Source organism: Stomoxys calcitrans, chromosome 5, assembly GCF_963082655.1.
Source record: "Stomoxys calcitrans chromosome 5, idStoCalc2.1, whole genome shotgun sequence".
NCBI lineage: Eukaryota > Metazoa > Arthropoda > Insecta > Diptera > Muscidae > Stomoxys > Stomoxys calcitrans.
The window spans coordinates 11268174-11290057 of record NC_081556.1 but is presented as its reverse complement, the minus strand read 5'-3'; the positions used below and the strand labels follow the sequence as shown (position 1 = coordinate 11290057).

The window sequence follows — 21884 nt, the reverse complement described above, 5'->3', positions numbered from 1 at the left end:
AAGATCGGTTTATATGGCAGCTATATCAGGTTATGAACCGATTTGAACCATACTTGGCACAGTTGTTGGATATCATAACAAAACACGTCGTGCAAAATTTCATCCCAATCCGATAAGAATTGCGCACTCTAGAGGCTCAAGAAGTCAAGACCCAAGATCGGTTTATATGGCAGCTATATCAAAACATGGACCGATATGGCCCATTTACAATACCAACCGACCTACACTAATAAGAAGTATTTGTGCAAAATTTCAAGCGGCTAGCTTTACTCCTTCGGAAGTTAGCGTGCTTTCGACAGACAGACGGACGGACGGACAGACGGACGGACATGGCTAGATCCACATAAAATGTCACGACGATCAAGAATATATATACTTTATGGGGTCTCAGACGAATATTTCGAGTAGTTACAAACAGAATGACGAAATTAGTATACCCCCCATCTTATGGTGGAGGGTATAAAAATACAAAAATATAAAATTTTATTCATTAACAAAATAATTACAAAAGTAATAAAATATAAAAAGAAATAAAAAAATAAATGAAAATAAATAAATGAAATTTAAAAACATTAAAAAAAAATATTAAAAAAAAATTAAAAAAAGAATAAAAAAAATTAAAAAAAGAATAAAAAAATACAAAAATATAAAATTTTATACATTAACAAAATAATTAAAAAAGTAATAAAATATAAAAAGAAATAAAAAAATAAATGAAAATAAATAAAAAAATAAAATAAATGAAAATAGATAAAAAAATTAAAAACATTTAAAAAAAATTTAAAAAAATATTAAAAAAAAATTAAAAAAAAAAATTTTAAAAAAAAATATTAAAAAAAAATACAAAAAAAAAATTAAAAAAAATAGAAAAAATATATAAAAAAAAATTAAAAAAAAAAATTGAAAAAAAAAAATAAAAAAAAAATTTAAAAAAAAAATTAAAAACAAAACTAAAAAAATTAAAAAAAAAATTAAAAAAAAACTAAAAAAAAAATAAAAAAAAAACTAAAAAAATTAAAAATAAACTAAAAACAAGTAAAAAGGCGTTAAGTTCGGCCGGGCCGAACTTTGAATACCCACCACCTCGGGTATATAAGTAAACCACCTTTCGTCAAAATCCGGTGAGATATGCATAAAGTATACCCCTTAGCAGCTGTATCGAAATATATTCCGATTGGGACCACATATTAATAAGTACAAGTCATAGATCAATTGTGTATAAAAAAATATTGATACTTTTAGTAGCTATATCTAAAAATAAACCGATCTGAACCATATACGACACGTATGTCGAAAAGCCTAACATAAGTCACTGTGTCAAATTTCAGTGAAATCGGATTATAAATGTGGCTTTTATGGGTCTAAGACCCTAAATAGGCGGATCGGTCTATATGGCAGCTATACCTAAATCTGGACCAATCTGGGCCAAGTTGCAGAAAAATGTCGAAGAGCCTAACACAACTCACTGTTCCAAATTTCGGCGAAACCGGACAATAAATGCGCCTTGATGGCCCCCAAAAACTTAAATCGAGAGATCGGTCTATATGGCAACTGTATCAAAATCTGGACCGATCTGTGCCATATTGCAGAAGTATGTCGAGGGGCTTATCTTAGCTCACTGTCCCAAATTTCGGCGAAATCGGACAATAAATGCGCATTGATGGCTCCCAGAAACCTAAATCGAGAGATTGGTTTATATGGCTGCTATATCCAAATCTGGACCGATCTGTGCCATTTTGCAGAAGTATGTCGAGGGGCTTAACTTAACACACTGGCCCAAATTTCGGTGAAATCGGACAATAAATGCGCTTTAATGGCTCCCAGAAACTTAAATCGGCAGATCGGTCTATATGGCAGCTATATCCAAATCTGGACCGATCTGGGCTAAATTGAAGAAGGATGTCGAAGGGCCTAACACACCTCACGGTCCCAATTTTCAGCAAAAAATAATAAATGTGGCTTTCATTGGCCTAAGACCCTAAATCGGCGGATCGGTCTATATGGGGGCTATATCAATATATAGTCCAATATAGCCCATCTTCGAACTTAACCTGCTCATGGACAAAAAAAGAATCTGTGCAAAGTTTCAGCTCAATATCTTTATTTTTAAAGACTGTACCGTGATTTCAACAGACAGACGGACGGACATGGCTAGATCGTCTTAGATTTTTACGCTGACCAAGAATATATATACTTTATAGGGTCGGAAATGGATATTTCGATGTGTTGCAAACGGAATGACAAAATGAATATACCCCCATTCTTCGGTGGTGGGTATAGAAAAAATAAATTGAAAAAATAAATTTTTTTCATAAAAAATCAAATAATTATCGATTAATATTAAAATTCTTAAATAAAAAAAAATTAATGAAAATCATAATTTCAAGTCTTGTATGATTAGAACTTGCCTATAAAATGGACAGCACCATAACCAAAAAAAAATACAAACTGTCTGTCAGTTACCGTGTTACACCATTAAGTCCCACAAATTCCATTCCCTAATGAGCAAGTATTGGGAGCGAAGAAAAATCGGTAGGACACAAAAACCACCACCAGCTCATTATCTTAACAATTTCATTAAATTTGATTTCCCCATGTACATTTTGGCTAATTAAAAAGGGGGGGGGGGGGGGGACAATCCTAAACTCTTTATATAAAACTACTAAAGTGAAGAATGGTAATGTCTACATAGAAAAGGCCATGTGAAAAATTGCTCTCATCCCTTCCCAGCATGCCTTTGGGGAAGGCATAGCGGTTTTTGTGTTTTAGCCAATGAGAGAAAGGAGGCTCTTTTCATTCCTTTCACAAATTCTCCTAAATATACTCCCATGCTAATGAGTAAGGACTGGGCTAACAGCAATAAAGAAAGGATGTTGGCTCCAACGAAAAACGCACCTATTTTTAATTACTTAATGATGGTATAGCAAACACAACAAACGAAAACTTTTGGGGGTGCTCTGCCCTAAAAAAAAAAGAATGTTTGCGGGTGGTGGTGGAAATGAAAATGTATTCAAGTGTTGTTGTTGCTTATTTTCCCATTTATTAACACCCCAAAGGGGGCCTTGGCAAGACTAGACTTTAGCCTTTTGGCTGGTTGTTAAAATTCTCAAAGTTAATGAGTAACAAACAGGACTTCATGAAGAGCAACTAGGATAACAACTTTAGGTCAGCTATGACAGAGGGTAATCATGTCATTTGAAGGCAAATTGTAAGGAAGCCTTTCGCATGTCAGTACATAAAAAACGAAACAAATACAGTTGCTGTCATTGAAGAAGATTTTGGCTACCACCACGAAACTGTTGGAACTCAGCACAAACAAAATATGTCCAAGCTTACCACTATTACTACTACTACCATCAGCGCCCTCGTTCCCCATACATTAAAGCAAAGGTTTGTAACTGTTAGGATTAAGGTTGGAAGACAAAATCCTCATTATCTGTTTTCCAACCACGAGCTGCGGAAATGGACAACCAAAGAAGTCAGCGCAATTTCTCACCACAACCAGTCCTATAAATTTTACACTTACACGCAAAAAATTACTTTTTTAATTTTTTTAAATTTTTTGCGATTTTTCAAATTTTTAGTAATTTTTCATATTTTTTATTTCTTGTTTTTGTAAATATTTAATTTTTTACATTTTTTATTATTTTTTTTTAATTTTTTTTTATTATTTTTTTTTTAATTTTTTTTTTTTGTATTTTTTTTTTAATTTTTTTTTTTTATTATTTTTTTTTTTAATTTTTTTTATTTTTTTTAATTATTTTTTTAATTTCTTTTTTAATTTTTTTTTTTAATTTTTTTTTTTAATTTTTTTTTTTAATTTTTTTTAAATTTTTTTTAATTTTTTTTTTAATTTTTTTTTTTAATTTTTTTTTTAATTTTTTTTTTTAATTTTTTTGTATTTTCATTTTCTTTTACTATTTTTGTTTGTTTATATTTTTTGCTTTTTTAATTTTTTTATATTTTTTAATAGTTTTGTTTACTTATTTTACATTTCTTTAATTTTTAATTATATTTTTTCAACATTTGTTTTAAATCTTTTTTTAATTTTTAAATTTTTTAAATTAATTTAACAATATTATATATATATGCAAAATTTTTTAAATTGTTTTTAATTATATATTTATATTTTTAAAACTTTTGTAAATGTATTGGGTTGCCCAAAAAGTAATTGCGGATTTTTCATATAGTCGGCGTTGACAATTTTTCACAGCTTGTGACTCTGTAATTGCATTCTTTCCTCTGTCAGTTATCATTTACTTTCTTTTAAAAAATCCATCCAATCAATTACTTTTTGGGCAACCCAATAATATTTTTTAAGTTTGTTCTTAATTTTTTTTTAAATACTTTTTGTTTTTTATGACTTTTCTAATATTTCATAATTCTATTTTCTAATTTTTCATAATTTTTTTATTTAAAAGTCTTTTTTTAATATTTTTATTTTTTTATGTTCTTTTGTTATTTTTTTTTTCGTCTACATTTTTTATTTTTTTGCTTTTTTATATTTCTTTAATTTTTAATTATATTTTTCCAACATCTGTTTTAAATTCTTTTTTTAATTTTAAAAAATTTTTAAATTTTATAAACTTATTAAACAAAAATCAATTTGTGTTTGTTGTAGGTTTGTTTGTGTGTTCCTTATAGACTCTGAAACGACTGAACCGATTTTCTTGAATTTTTTTTTTTTTTTAACTCAAATGTTGTTGGTTTAACCAGCTTAGACCAATGTGTTTTTATTTCTTGCTTCTATTCCAAAACAAAACAACAAAAACACTTTAAAGAGTCTCAACATTTGTGGTGTGATCGCGATTTCGGCTTTTGCCAGAGGCCTCGTCAGACTGCTATGCCACCAAAAGATTACATAGCAGTCTGACGAGGCCCCTGGCAAAGTCCGAAATCGCGATCATTGCAGCCCGCCCCTTGAAACATTTAACACACCACAAACGTAGGGACTCTTTAAAGTGTTTTTGTTGTTTTGTTTTGAAATAGAAGCAAGAAATAAAAACACATTGGTCTAAGCTGGTTAAACCAAGAACAACATTTTTTTACTTAAAAAAAAAAAAACTTTTTGATTTATTTATTTAAAATTTATTTTTTTCAATTTTTTCATTTTTTTTAAATTCAATTAATTTTTTTTTATTCAATGAATTTTTTTTTTAATTTAATTAATTTTTTTTAATTCAATTAATTTTTATTTTTTGTTTAAATTTTTTTCTTTTAATTTGTTATTTTTTTTTGTTCAATTTATTTTTTTCTTTCATTTATGTTGAGACTCTTTAAAGTGTTTTCGTTGTTTTGTTTTGAAATAGAAGTAAGAAAAAAAACACATTGGTCTAAGCTGGATAAACCAAGAACAAAATTTTTTACTTTAAAAAAATTTTTTTTGATTTATTTATTTTTTTTTTAATTTATTTTATTTCGAACAATTTATTTTTTTAAAATTTTTTTTAATTCAATTATTTTTTTTTTTTAATTCAATTAATTTTTATTTTTTGTTTAAATTTTTTTCTTTTAATTTGTTATTTTTTTTTTTGTTCAATTTATTTTTTTCTTTCATTTATTATTTTTTTAATTTTTTTTTGTACAATCTATTTTTTTTTCGTAAATTGATTATTTTTAAAATTTTTTTCTATTCAGTTATTTCTTTCAGTATTCTCGCTGCTTAATATATTCATGTCACGACATACTTATACGCACCTGTCAAAGCAAGATAATGAAAACAAAACAACAACACCGAGATGTTGCAAAATTTAATGTAAGGGAGGATAATCGTATTGTCATTTAGCATCGACATACATACTATTCACCTTAGTGAGCAACAGGAGCTCAAAACAAATCACAAGGGTATTAAAACCAAAAAATACTGCCCTTTCTACCAGCCACCGCTGTAACAGAAGTGGGTAACGTTAATGAGTCTTAATAAGCCCAGAAGCATCCTTAGAAAAGGAACAGTCATGCGCCTACATTTGGTTGGTTAAGGTAGTGGTAAGGACCCCACACAGCCTCACTTAGAGTGCAGTATAGCGTTTTAATAGAACTCTGCCCTAGACTGTGTTTGCAAAAAGAAATAAGTTTTATTTATTTCCTTATTGGTCAGCGTAAAAAAAGAGCCAGTGGAAAAACTTAATCAATTTCGGTATTTAATTTGAGTTAGATCTACGTTTAAAGGAACATTTTTCCCACCATTACCTAACTATACTTGGCTGTCAATCAGTAAGGACTGGGTATTCATAAAACACAAGAAAGCTTCAATTTCTATAAATGAAGTCTTCCAAATGAGCTCTACAATTACCAGCACGTTTTTAATTAGTTAGCGGAAACACAGTACAGCAAGGAAATTTTCCCCCAAACCCAAAAAGCTTCAAATACATACAAATAAGGTCCCAGATGTTACTCATTATACTTGGCCATCGATGTTGGAAAACTCTTTCTTTTTCAACAAATGCCATTGAGTTTCATGGCAAATGGGGGGAGGGGGTGGCATCAACTAGTCACTCAGCATTAGAGTGTGTAGCAGGGGACTATAGGAATGAAAGCGTAACGAGTGGGTAGTGGGATAACATAAACTAGGATGTGTATGAAAAATTTTACGAAAAAGCTAATGTTAACAAGTGATTCAACAAAAACTTTAATTAGTCAAGGAAAGAAGAAAGAGAGAAATGGAAAATAAAGAGACACACCCCCCTTAAAGCAGTCTGTAGTAAAAATCAGGGAAACAAATGAAAGGATGAGATGAATAAAAGGAAAGTGAGTAGAGTACCAATATAGGAATTAGCACTACTTAACACACAGGACTGAAAATAGAAAAAAGTTTGAGCAATGATGGACCAACACAACATTTCAATGAAGCCCATTATAACCGTAAAACAAAATTTGAAAGCTCCTCAACAATATTTTGTTTTGCAAATTAAAATTTTTTGCAAAGCGTGTTAATGAAAAAATCATAGGAGCTCATAAAGCCTGTGGAACTAACTCTACTTTGGTCAAGGAAAGTTTTAAAAACTTTTGATTAATTAGCCTATTCTGGAACAACAATTACTTGAAGGAGGAAAATCAGTATCAAAGGCTTTGGGCATAGTTGCCAAATGTACACAACGCCTTGAAAATGGTACAAAGCTAATTGGAAACCAGAAACTATTATAAAAATTAAAATCTAAATTTTATTTTTTATAAAATTTTGACAAAATTTTCTATAAAAATATAATTTTGATAAAAATTTTTATAAAAATAAAATTTGAGTATAAAAACAAGTAAAAGCGCTAAGTGTTAAGTTCGGCCGGGCCGAATCTTACATACCCTCCACCATGGATCGCATTTGCCGAGTTCTTCAAGAAGTCAAGACCCAAGATCGGTTTATATGGCAGCTATATCAGGTTATGGACCGATTTGAACCATACTTGACAAAGTTGTTGGATATCATAACAAAACATGTCGTGCAAAATTTCATTCCAATCCGATAAGAATTGCGCACTCTAGAGGCTCAAGAAGTCAAGACCCAAGATCGGTTTATATGGCAGCTATATCATAACATGGACCGATTTGAACCATACTTGGCACAGTTGTTGTATATTATAACAAAACACGTCGTCCAAAATTTCATTCAAATCGGATAAGAATTGCGCAATCAAGAGGCTCAAGAAGTCAAGACCCAACATCGGTTTATATGGCAGCTATATCAAAACATGGACCGATATGGCCCATTTACAATACCAACCGACCTACACTAATAAGAAGTATTTGTGCAAAATTTCAAGTGGCTAGCTTTACTCCTTCGGAAGTTAGCGTGCTTTCGACAGACAGACGGACGGACGGACGGACATGGCTAGATCGACATAAAATGTCGCGACGATCAAGAATATATATACTTTATGGGGTCTCAGATGAATATTTCAAGTAGTTACAAACAGAATGACGAAATTAGTATACCCCCCATCTTATGGTGGAGGGTATAATAATATTTTCTAAAAAAAATAAAATTTTGACTAAATTCAAAAATAAAAATATATAAAAATAAAATTTTGACTAAATTTTCTATAGAAATAAAATTTGTCAAAATTACCTAAAAAAAATAAAATTGCCTTTAAAAAAAATTTTCTATAAAAAAATTTTGTAAAAAAATGTCTATAAAAAAATTTAAAAAAAAAATTAAGAAAATTACGACAAAATTTTCTATAAAAATAAAATTTTGACAAATTTTTTTTTTAAGATAAAATTTTATATAGGAATAAAATTTGACAAAATTTTCTATAAAAATTTTGAAAAAATTTTCTATAAAAATTTTGACAAAATTTTCTATAAAAATTTTGACAAAATTTTCTATAAAAATTTTGACAAAATTTTTAGTCAAAATTTTTTCTAAATTTTTTTTAAATTTTATACAAAAATTTTTATAAAAAAAATTTTCTATAAAAAAATTTTGTAAAAAAATGTCTATAAAAAAATTTAAAAAAAAAATTAAGAAAATTACGACAAAATTTTCTATAAAAATAAAATTTTGACAAATTTTTTTTTTAAGATAAAATTTTATATAGAAATAAAATTTGACAAAATTTTCTATAAAAATTTTGAAAAAATTTTCTATAAAAATTTTGGCAAAATTTTCTTTAATTCTTTTTTTTATACCCACTACCATAGGATGGGGGTATACTAAACTAGTCATTCCGTTTGTTACACTTCGAAATATTCGCCTAAGACCCCATAAAGTATATATATTCTGGACCGTATCGACTTTCAGAGTCGATCTAGCCATGTCCGTCCGTCCGACTGTCGAAATCACAATTGCGGTCGAACGCGTAGAGCTAGTTTAGGTTAGGTTAGGTTTAAGTGGCTGTCTGCCATCAGACTCACTTAGACGTTTTCGTCCATTGTGATACCACAAGAACAGAAGAAGGAAGATGCCTTCTAGTACCTACCGTTGAACCATCCAGATCGCTTTAAAAAGCCCAATAACTTGCGAATGTTCACATCCGCTAAATCAGACAGGTTCTCAAAGAAATGAGAACCTAAAGTGGAACTCCTTCTGACTGCTAGTGCGGGACACGCACACAGAAAGTGTCCTATAGTCTATTTTTCTTCGATGTTCTCACAGCTTCTGCAAAAGTCGTTACTGGCAACCTTCAGTCTGTCAGCATGTTTTCCAATTAGACAGTGACCTATCATGACGGACACAATGGCTGAGACGTCTGTTCTAGCCAATGAAAGCAAAGCAGTAGACCTCAACAAGTCAAGATTAGGCCACATAGTTTTGGGATATCTCTTTGGCCCGGCACCCAGAATAGGTGAATTTTGAACTGTTCAGTCATCTCGTTAAGAGATCTGCGACGGTCGAGGGCGGTTTTTGTATTCAGAAATAAGTTCTCCAGGGATTAAATGGCTGTCTGAGAAGATATTCATGCCAATCGTCGTTATGACATTATATCTTAGCCATTCCACCACTTCCTTAATTGCAAGGATCTCCGCTTGATGCACACTGCAGTGGTCGGGTATCCTTTTCGATGTGACCAGTTCTAGATCTTTAGAGTACACCCCAAAGGAATCATCCGTATAGAAGTCTATGTAACTTCTGTTACCAGGGATATCGTAGTTCCAATCGGTTCTATCAGGCATAGTGGTACAGTACTTGTTTTCCAAAAAGCGGCTCAGGTAGGTTGTAATCCACACTGCCTGGAACATCGGATATTGTATCAAGGATAACACAGTATCCATAGCCGCCACATGACCAAAGAGAAAGCTCACTTAGTCTCACAGCGGTAATCGCAGAAATCTGTCTAGCCCCAATGTCCATAGGCATTCAATGTAGCATTAAATTCAGTGCATCAGATGGTGTCGCCCTCAGTGCGGCTGTGATGCACAAACAAGCCATCCTTTGGATCTGGCTAAGTATTGAGCAGTAGGTGGACTTTTGAAGCGCCGTCCACCAAACCACAACACCATATAGCATTATATTGTCTGACAACTGCAATATATACCCAATGCATGACACGCGGTCTAAACCCCCAACTTTTGCCAATGGCTCTCTTGCAGGTGTATAGGGCAAGAGTTGCCCTTCTTGTCCTTTCCAAAATTTTGGATCTGAAGTTCAATTTCTTGTCCAGCAAAACACCCAGGTATTTTGAGCTTTCTGTAAATGGAACATTCTCTCCACACAAGCTAAGCGATTTTGATATAGCTCCCATATAAACCGTTCTCCCGATTTGACCTCTTGACCCCTTACAAGCCGCAATTTTTGTCCGATTTGGCTGAAATTTTGCATGTAGAGTTCTGTTATGACTTTCAACAACTGCGCCAAGTACGGTCCGAATCGGTCCATAACCTGATATAGCTCCCATATAAACCGATCTCCCGATTTGACTTCTGGAGCCCTTACAAGCCGCAATTTTTGTCCGATTTGGCTGAAATTTTGCATGTAGTGTTTTGTTATAACTTCAAACAAATGTACCAAGTACGGTCCAAATCAATCTATAACCTGATATAGCTCCCATATAAACCGTTCTCCCGATTTCACTTCTTGAGTCTTTACAATCCGCAATTTTTGTCCGATTTGACTGAAATCTTGCATGCAACGTTCTGTTACGACTTCCGACCACTGTGCCAAATTCGGTCCAAATCAATCTATAACCTAATATTGCTCCTTCTGCGGTTCCTAGGAGCTTTCATTTTTGCTGGTTTGACAGAAGTTTGGCATGTAGAATATGCTCTTCAACTAAATTTATTTTGTATACATTTTTAGCAGAATCCAAGGTGGAAGGTTCCCAAGATTCGGCTTGGCCGAACATAGCATGCTTTTACTTGTTTTACAATACCTCACATTAATCAACTTTATAACGACATCACTAAAGTCTTAGGGATTTGATAAGCGGATTATTTATAAAAACCTTTACTCTTGCCATTTAGTGTGGGAGAGTAATTAAAACCAAAAGCTCATTAAATTCTCCCAGAGGATTCCTAGGTGGCGCTATTAATGAATAAGGAATAGGAAATCAGTACAAATAGAAAGACGATATCCTGGCATTCTATTTAGCCTACGAAATGAGTTGCTCATTACAACCCTTACTCCATTGGTCTCTGTTATACAAACTCCAAATGCCAGCAATGAAGAACATTTCCCTCCATGCCAGGGGAAGATTTTTCAGACATAAGGACTTTAGTTTGGTAATTAAAACCACAATTGGGATAATTATATCATGATAATGGGCATTAATAAACGTCAGACTTAATGGGGAAAATAATGGGATAGCAGAAAATCAAAGAAGATAACTTCAAGGGGAAATGTTGGTTGGTTGTAATGTTGTGTATTCATGATAGTGATGCAAAGAAAATCTTTATACGCCAAGTGAAGTTTAATAAAACTTTATGTCATTTAATTAAAGACAAGCAAAAGGATTATAAAGGACAAACATTTACTATGACTGAATTGATTGAGATTTTAGCTAAGAGAAGAATAGATGATACGTAAACGGCAGATAATTTGAGATGTCGTCCATGTTATGGGGTGAAGTGTAAGGATAACAGCTACAGAAGGAAAGGATATTAAATCCGCTTTAGTAAAACAAATCAAATAACAAAACAATACCAACATTTTATTACTATAAAAGGGTATTTCTCCATTAATTTTGTTTTCCAAAGAAGCCGGCGACCAAAAAGAACAACTTGAAAAATGCCGGCGCCCAACATGGACTGCTAGACTACTGAAAAAAGGGTATAAAAAAACATTAATTTCATTGACGCATTTCTGTTTTGTTTTCGTTTAGAATAATTAATTACCTGACTATAGTTCTCAGTTTTTATTTTTTTCATTATTCCTTTTTTATAGTTTTTTTAAGTTTTTAGCTTTGTAAAAAGAAGCAACCTAATGGGCAATTAGCAAATCCCCACGTTTTGGTCATTAACAGCATTCTTCTTAGGTTTGGTGGGATAATTAATTAAAAACTCAAATAGAGGCAATGAATGTCAAGACTTAATGAGTAAAGGAATGGGAGAACAGAAATCGAAAGAAAGTGTCAGTCTCAGTCACTAAGGCATTATAGACTACCACCTGAAGAGTTTGTCTTGCATTGCTCTAACCCCCTGGCTGTTTTTTTTTTGTATAAACAAAAGACTAAAATTACCCTAATTAAAATTATAAAGTGGTCCATTAATAATGGTTCCCAGCTAATGGCACTGCGCAGCAAATAAATGTCAAAATTACTAGGCTTTCAGCAATAGATGATAATGATACCTAAACTGAAAAACGAAAGAGGCCCATTTGTTCAATCTGCTTAGCGTTATGAAAGTGAATGACAATTACTAATTAAAACGTCAAGTTTTGTAATTAATTTAGACCCTTAATGGGTTTCAACGGTCAATAAATGTCAAAGGTAATGAAAGAAATACCAGGGACGCAGTTTCAACCAGGAAGATTACAATTTTCAAATGTTTTCTTAACCTTAAAAGAAAATTTAACGTTTTTGGTTAAATGAAGGAGTTCTAAAGCAGGCAGATGTTAGGCTTCACAAGATAATAATAAAAAAAAAATATGGGAGCAATCCCAAATACAAAAAATTTTTTGGCACTGTAATAAACAGTTGTTTTAATTGAAATTTTTGTCAAATTACAAATATTTTCTTATTTAAAAATATTGAAAAAAAACAAGTTGCCTACATTAAAAGTGAAATTACTTAGGAGTGAAAACCTTGAGGATATGAATACTTTGGGAACATATAGAGAACATTTTGAAAATAATTGATTTCTAAAGAAAATTCTCCATTAAGTGGAGATTTCCATGAAGTGTAGACCTCCATGAAGTGGAGACTTTCATGAAGTGGGGATCTCCATGAAGTGGAGACTTCAATGTAGTGGGGAATTCAACTAAATGGAGACTTCAAAGAAGTGGAAACTTCAATGAAATGGAAACTTCAATGAAGTGGAGACTTCTATAAAGTGTAGACTTCAATGAATTGTAGTCTGCAATGAAGTGTAGACTTCAATGAAGTGTAGAATTAAATGAAGTGTAGACTTCAATGAAGTGTAGAATTAAATGAAGTGTAGACTTTAATGAAGTGTAGACTTCAATGAAGTGTAGACTTCAATGAAGTGTAGACTTCAATAAGTGAAAACTTTCATGAAGATGAGACTTCCTTGAAATGGAGATTCCATGAAGTAGAGATTTCCATGAAGTAAAGACTTCCATGAAATGGAGACTTCCATGAAGTGGAGACTTCTAAGAAGTAGAAACTACTAAGAAGTGGAGACATCAATGTTGTGGAGTCTTCAATAATGTGGATACTTCAATTAACAGGAGACTTCAATGAAGTGGAGACTTCATTGAAATGGAGACATCAATCAAGTGTGGTCGTCAATGAAGCGGAGACTTCAATGAAGTGGAGACTTCAATGAAGTGAAGACTTCAATGAAGTGGAGTCTCCAATGAAGTGGAGACTTCAATTAAGTGGAGACTTCAATTAGGTGGAGACTTCAATTAAGTGAAGACTTCAATGAAGTGTAGACTTCAATGAAGTGGAGACCTTAATGAAATGGATACTTCAATGAAGGGGAGCCTTCTAAGAAGTGGAGACTTCAATGAAGTGGAGACTTTAATGAAGTGGAGACTTCAATGAAGTGTAGACTTCAATGAAGTGTAAAGTTCAAGTTAAGACTTTCACTTTACGTCTCAGAAGCCTCCACGCCTCAGAAGCCTCCACTTCTCAAAAGTCTTCACTTCTCAGAAGGCTCCACTTTTCAGGAGTCCTCATTCATGAAAATCTCCACTTCTCAGAAGTCGCTGCTTCTCAGAAGTCGCTGCTTCTCAGAAGTCTCCACTTCTCAAAAGTCTCCATTTCACTGAAATCTCCACCTTAATGAAATGTTCACTTTCGAATTCACCGAAATTCCCAGAAGCCTTCACTCCTCAGAAGTCTCCACTTCAGTGAAATTTCTTTTTCTCAGAAGTCTCCAATTTCTGGAAGTCTTCTCGTGACAAATGTCTTCTCAAAAGTCTTTACCTCCCAGAAGTCTCCACTTCTTATAAGTCTCCACTTTTCAGAAGTCTTCACTTCCCTCTCCACTTCTCACAAGTTTATACTTCACAAAATTCTCCACTTCTCTGTTGTCCCCACATATATGTTTATGTTATCACTACAAAATAGGAACTCACTCTTTTAATCTTTATCTGGTTGTTCTATCTTTGCATTTTTTCTGAGTGTATGGTAGCACAATACTGAACTTAATTATTTTTGGGCAACCTATTGCCAACACATTTACTTTGACTTTTTTACGTACATTCTACTGCAACATTCTCTTCCCTCAGCAACAGTTGGTAGACATTGTCAACCCTTCTGTAAAATTGATGGGATATCAGAATTAGGTGGAACATGGTCGCTTGGTTATGCCAAAACAAATTTGGTATTATTTCAACACATTTTGTTAATTTGGCCATAAAAACTATAGCTCATTAAAAAGATAACAAATGTAGGTAATTAAATCTCACAGCATAAACTGCCACAGACACAGGTGTCAAATTACCATGGTCTAAATAAATGTATGATGGGCTATCAGAATGAAATAGAAAATGAATCATTTAATTAGCTAATAAAATACAAAGTGATTGGGCAAAAGGAATGGAAAAGAATAGAAACAAATGAAAAGTAAAACAAATCGAGAAATGTTTTTCGTAGACAAGTGAAAGGAAACTTTTAATCGCTAGAGTCTGCAATAACGAATAATGGCGGCCAACGCTAAGCATTTAATGGGGGGATGTTTAGTGTTTAAAGCTTTTATGCCTTTGGCAAGAAAATGAGCATACATTTTCCTCCCTTATTTGTATGTTTTCTTTAGCTTTTCCTAAGCTAATTAACTTTATTAATTATATAGAATAAGGAGGCAAATAACACAAAGTATGTTTGAAATATTTGGCAATATAATTTTCTTAGCCTTTTCCGTGTCAATATTCTTAAATGAGTTTGTTCTTGCTTTTATTTTCTGTCAACCTGTTATTACCACACTAGAAAGGGTGATGTGTTATTTAAATCAAAAAACTTTCAAAACTAAACAACGAAACTTTACTACATTCATAGAAAATTCTTTACCTCACAGGCTGTGTTAAATTTTAACACAAAAATGTATCACTGACAATTATACACTGTCCATAGAGAAAAAAAAAAGATTTTTAGAACTATGAGTCTAAGAGTATGAGGCTAGCTAAACCTCCTTTCGTTGTATAAACTGCTAGGCCCAGTAAAAAATGTAGCTCCACACTGAGCTCTTGGACTTTTGGTTCTAAACCCCTACCACTCACTATCTCTATCGTAATACAAAATCGCATATGCTGAATAAAAAAGGTTAGTCCCTCGTCTTAGTGGCTCTAAGGCCACCCTTGTTCATGTTTTCCTCAAATAATAAGCTTAGCGGCCCTAAAATACTCCAAATGTCTTAAAAATGGTCTTACTCACCATGCAATGGTAAAAAGCAATGTCATTAAATGCAATAATGGCAATGTTATCGATAAACGCATAGCAACATATCCAACTGTTTAACCCACCAACTCGCTAGACGGCTGTGAAACCGCCTGCCTGTCTGTCTAAATGTTGCTCCTCATTACCGACAACTTTAATGAATGATTTCCCAAAAAAAAAAAATAAAAAAACACAAACCGAGTTCAAGAAGAAGAAAAAACAAAACAAAGCACCTCTTGCAGGATTTTTGTTGTTGGCCCGAAACTCAAACACAAAAATGTGATTTCCAAATGCTGGGCTCCCATTAAATTACCTTCAGTTAATTAGTACTAGGTCGAGGTTAAATTAATTATTATTATATGCTGCCGCATAACATTAACAGACAGTCAAACAGTCAGGCAGCCACAGCCACGGCCAGTCAACATAATCAGCAAACAGAGGAGTACCAAACATATCTCATTAGTGAGCGAAACAAAAGCAAGAGATGGAGAGTAGAGATAGAAAGAGTCTGGGTAATGAGTACAATGGAGTTGGTATTGCTGCATGGAGTAAGGAAGATAAGCCGTTATACAAAATAGCTCAACTGAGCTCCTTAGCCCCTCTAAGAAGAAAGGACACAATAGTTAACATAGGATAAGGTTTTTAATTAAAGTTGAAAAATAAATGTTCAGCGCTAGCCTCCAAGGATTTGTAATGTGTGTAATGTGGGAGTTAAATGAAAAGGTTTAACAATACACTCAGAAAACGAATCAGTTTAAAATTACACTAAACAATCGGAGAAACTAAATACTGACACTGAAATAAAAAAAAAATTACAAAATATTTTTCGAAAAAATTTAAAAATTTTCATTTAAAATAAAAAATTGACAAAATTATCTCTTAAAGTAAAATTTGTATAACATTTTCTTTAAAACTACAATATAAATATATTTTTATGAAAAAAAAGTTGACAACATTTGTTATGCAAACAAAATTTTGACAGTAAATTTTTCTATAGAAATAAAATTTTGAAAAGTTTCTACTCCTGAAAGTCTCCACTCTGCAGTCTCCTACAACCTCCAATTCCCTGAAATTTTTATAAAATTTTGATGAACGTTTTCAAAAGTGAATTGTTGGTGTCTCCATTTCTCTAAAGTCTCCACTTCCCTAAAGTCTCCACTTCTCTGAAGTCTCCACTTCCCTGAAGTCTCCACTCCCTGAAATCTCCACTACCCTGAAATCTCCACTTCCCTGAAGACTCAACTTCCCAAAAATTTCTACTTCCATCAAGTCTTTACATCTCTAAAGTCTACACCATCCTAGTGTCTCTACTATTTGAAACATGTTTTTAAAGTCTCCACTTTACTAAAATCAATAATTTCATTAAATTTCCACTTTCCCGAAGTCCGCAAAGTCTTCCGCTTCCTCAAGTTTGTTCTCTCCTGAAGCCTCCTCTTCCAAGAGGTCTTAATTTTCCTGAAGTCTCAGCTTTCAGAAATCTCCACTTTCCTAAAGTCTCTAATTCCCTGAATTCTCCACTTCCCTGAAGTCTCCATTTCCCTGAAGTCTCCACTCTCCAGAATTTCTACTACCCAAAAGACTCTTCGTCCTTGAAGTCAGTACTGACTTGAAGTCAGTATTTTCCAAAAGTCTCCACTTCTCAGAAATCTCTTCTTTCCTGCATTCTCTACTTTACTCAAGTCTCCACAACCGTAAAGACTACATTATCTTAAAGTGTCCACGTTTTTGAAGCTTTTCATTAAAAACTGCAATTTCCCTAAATCTCTACTTCCAATAAATTTCCCTAAAGTCTTCACTTCCTAAAGTTTAGTCTCTTCTGAAGCCACCACTTGCAAGAAATGTTAATTTCCTGAGCACTTCACTTCCCTGAAGTCTCCAATTCCAAGAAATCTCACCTTCCCAAATTCTCCACTAACCAGAAGTCTCTACTTCCCTGAAGTCACCACTTACCTGAATCCTCACTTCCCTGAAGTCTCCACTATCCAGAAGTTTTAGTATCCAAATGTCTCTACTTCTCTGAAGTCGCCACTTCCCAAAAATCTCATCCTTCCTGCAGTCTCTAATTTCCTCAAGTCTCCACATCCAAAAAATCTCTACTTCCATGCAGTTTCTATTTCCCTCAGGTCTCCACACCAATAAAGTCTGCACTATCTTAAAGTGTTCACTTTCTCAAAGTATCTTTTCAAATTTTCCACTTTCCTAAAATCTCTCCTTTAATCTCCCTAAAGTCTTCACTTCCTTAAGTTTCCTCTCTCCTAAAGGGTCCGCTCTCAAGAAGTGTAAATTTTCCTGAAGACTTCACTTCCCTGAAGTCTCCACTTCCAAGAAATCTACTTCCCTGAAGCCCCAATTCCCTGAATTCTCTACATCCCTGAAGTCTCCAATTCTCTAAAGTCTGCACTTCCCTGAATCTCTACGTGCCTGAAGCCTCCACTATCCAGAAGTTCTACTATCCAAAAGTTTCTACTTCATTAAAGTCTTCACTTCCCACAAATCTCTACTTCCTTGAAGTTTTCACATCCCAGAAATCTATACTTCATACTTCACCACTCCAAGAAATTTTAATTTTCCTGAAGAATTCACTTCCCTGAAGTCACCACTTCCATGAATCTTCACTTCCTTTATGTTTCCACTATCCAGTAGTTCTACTATCCAAAAGTCTCTACTTCTCTGAAGTCGCCATTTCCCAGAAATCTCTTCCTTCCTTCGGTCTCTACTTTTCTCAAGTCTCCACTTCCCTAAACTTTTCACTTTCCTGAAGTTTCCATTTCCCTGAAGTTTCAACTTCCCTGAACTTTCCAGTTCACAAAAGTCTTCACTTCTCAGAAGTCTCAACCTCTTTGCAATTTTCATACCCCAAAGTCTCCATAGCCATAATGTCCCTTCTATCTTAAACTCTTCATATTCTTGAAATCTCTTTGTAAAGTCTCCACCTTGCTAACATCTCTCCTTTCATCAACTTTCCAGTTTCCCGAGGTCTGTAAAGTCTCCACTTTCCTAAAGTCTTCACTTCCTTAAGTTTCCTCTGTCCTGAAGCCTACACTTCCAAGAAGTGTTAATTTTCCGGAAGACGTCACACTTCCAAGACGTCTCCACTTCCCTGAAGTCTCCATTTCGCTGAAATCTCCAATTCCCTGAAATCTCCACTTTATTGAAGTCTCCAATTTCTGAAGTCTCCACTTTTCTAAATCTTCACTACTCTGAAGTATCCACTATCTAGAAGATTTACTACCCAAAAGTATCTACTTCCCAGAAATCTCTACTTCCCTGAACTTTCCACTTCCCAGAAGTCCCACTTCTCAGAAATCTGTACCTCTCTGCAGTTTTAATTTCCCTTAAGTCTCCACATCCATAAAGACTCTACTATCTTAAAGTCTTCACTTTCTTGATGTCTCTTTTAAAGTCTCCAATTTCCCAAAGTCTCTCCATCCATCAAATTTCTACTTTCCCGAAGTCTGGAAAGTTTCCAGTTCTCTAAAGTCTACACTTCATTATGTATCCTCTCTCTTGAAGCCTACACTTCCAAGAAGACTCCACTTTTCTGAAAACTCAACTTACCTAAAATCACCAATTCTCTGGAGTATCCAATTCCTCGAATTCTCTACTTTCTGGAAATCTCAGCTTGCCTGAAGTCTCCACTTTTTAAAAATCTTCACTTCCCTACATTCATCACTTTTCTCAATTCTCAACTGCCATAAAGTCTCCAATTTCATCAAATTTCCACTTTCCGGAAATCTACAAAGTCTCCACTTTCCTAAAGACTACACTTCTAAGAAAACTGCACTATCTTGAAGATTCCACTTTCTGAAGACTCCATTGCTACGAATTTTCCACTTCTCTGAACTCTCCACATTTTTGAGTTCGGTATTTATCACAAGTCTCTACCTCTCCGAAGTCTCCACTTCATTCAAGTCTCAACTTTTCTGAAGTTTCCTAAGTTTCGACTTCTCTAAAGTATTCTCTTCTCTCAAGTCCCCAAAACTCTGAAATCTCCACTTCTACGAAAGCTCCAATTCTCCTTAGTCTCCACTCTCCACTGAGAACTTTCAAAATGAAAAAATTTCTATAAAAAAAAATTTTGCTAAATTTAAATTGTGAAAAAATTCTATTAAAATGGTAAATTTGTGAATTTTAAGAAACAGTCTATATAAATTGTTTTCTATAGAACGTAAGTAATAACATAATGAACGTTCCTTAACAACATTAACTTTAAAACCAATTAATTTAAATCATTTTGTATGGCTAATTAAATGTTTAAATTCCAACAACAAAAATCTCAGCGCACACATTACACTAAGTATCCACTTGAAATACTTGCATGCATGCAAGCGACGTGTCCGTCCGTCAGACAGGCAGTCTGTCCGTCGCTTACCAGCACTCTATGGTGTCAAGTGGCATTTTACATTGTCTTTGTTTGCCTTGGCTCATCTCCCGGCAGGCGTACGAACGAACCAATTAATAAAACCAATTAACAAAATGGAAAAGGCCCACCAACAACGGATGGGCTCAGATAAGAAAGGGTATGATGGCGGTGGGTCACCACTAAAATAAAACGCTGTTAATTAGTTGGAGTTTTCCACCAGGCGCTCAGCGCACATTAGAAGGCGGTAATTAGCTGCACAAAACTAAAGCCCATCAACGACCGGCCATCAAACACAAACCCGGACGGAAGGGAAATCTCTTTAATTTTGTTTTTAAATGTGAATTCCTTTGCTGGGTTTTGTTTTAATTGCAAAGTCATTCCATGCATTTGGTGTTCGCCCTCATGGTATGTGGCGTGAATTCTTCAAACTTACCCATTCTACAATCTTATCAGCTTATTGGATACAAATTCCAGACGTGATGACAAATTTAATGAGGGAAAACAGCAACACACTCGCACAAAAAGAATGCTAAGAAAACAAAAATGCAGATGGGAATTCACGAGAATGCAATAAAGGTAAATCCATATTCATTTGTGGGTTGCTATGAAGAGGGAGGTTGGAAGTGTTAGGGCTAATATTGACAAAAATTATTATATTGACAAAATGTACTTCAAAATAAAGTTTGGACACTGGAAATTCTCACTGAGTTTTGCAAGTAATTCTATGAAATTTAAAAATATTCTATGATAATCCAATTAAAAAAAATAATTCAATCAAAATGTAAATTGTAGAGATTTTGTTTGAAATTTTTACAAAATTATAATTTAACATTAACATTTTTGTAAATTTTTCTATGAAAACCCCTTTTAAAGAAAAAAATATTACAATAGTCTAATTTAAATAAAAAAAAATCGTAAATAATTTTAAAATTTTTAATATAAATCATTTTTTTATCTTTAAAACAAAGTTTCCCCAATTTCTAATGGTACAGTTTCTTCCCTTATCATACTCACCCTCGCCACATAAACATAATGAGCTCAGTAATTAATGACTGTGAGAAAACCGAGCTATTGCTGCTCTAGCAGTGCAATGCCTGGCACGAGTCAAAAAAAACCCAAAAACAATTTAATTATGCAAAATGAGAGAATAACACTATTCATTATTTCGATGTCCAAAAGAATGAGAGAATAAGAGAAGAGAAAGGAAATGAAGACTTTGTTTCTCTAAAGCCACAAATGGTGTGAGCAGTAAGGAAGGTGATTCAAGTATGCCCCTAGGCATTTAAACATTTTGTGCGTAAATATTTAATTAGCTATTCGACAAAATGATTAAAGCAAAAAAATAAAAACACAAAAGAAGAGAGCTTCATAGAAAATGTGGTCTTTATGTACGTAACATGGAGACTTTCTAAGTAAACTGCTTGCCTGGTAGGCTTGAGCGATAATATTCAAATTTCTGAACTCTGGACTCTTACGATAAGGGTGGCGATGCGGGTAGGGAGTTAAAATTGCAAGTAGTAAAGTGAGGTTGCAGAAAAAGAATGACAATATCGGTCTGTGTTTTTAATAACGGTTCAGCCTACCGTAATATAAAGACACCACCGATTTTCGGTAGTTTGAAAATTGCAGTCACTTTTTCTAACCAATTTGGTTGTAATTTGGCATTTCGGTTTCTTTGCTATCGCCTGTCGGCAAATCGGCGGTCATCGATAAATTGGTTCTCTACGAATCTGCTTTCGCTAAATTAAAAATCGACTAATCGGTTATCGGATCGGATATCGATTGTAAAATCAGAAATCGATTGATTTATCGAATGCCAAATGATTAATCGGATATGGTTTGCGCAATCGGATATCAATTAATTAATCGGATATGGTTTGATTAATCGGATATTGATTGATGAATCGAATATCGATTGATTAATCAAATATTAATTAATAGGTTGTCGATTGATAAATCTAATATCGAATAATTGATTGTCTATTGATTAATCGGATATCGAATAATTGATTTTCGGGAAATTGGAAATTGATTGATAAATCCCAATCGATTAAATGAATCAGCCAACGATTAATCGGCCAAAAAAACATCGA

General features: G+C 33.4%; 1 protein-coding gene and 1 long non-coding RNA gene across 3 annotated transcripts in view; one reads left to right on the top strand and one right to left on the bottom strand.

Annotated features, from left to right (window-relative positions):
• LOC106082553 (CDK5 and ABL1 enzyme substrate 1) overlaps positions 1-21884 on the bottom strand; it is an 86242-nt gene that overhangs the window by 17209 nt on the left and 47149 nt on the right. The gene's annotated exons all lie outside the window — the stretch shown is intronic.
• LOC106082555 (uncharacterized) lies at positions 19790-21145 on the top strand. The gene is made up of 3 exons (XR_001220522.2): positions 19790-20196; positions 20266-20367; positions 20760-21145. It is a non-coding gene; the product is annotated as an uncharacterized LOC106082555 (long non-coding RNA).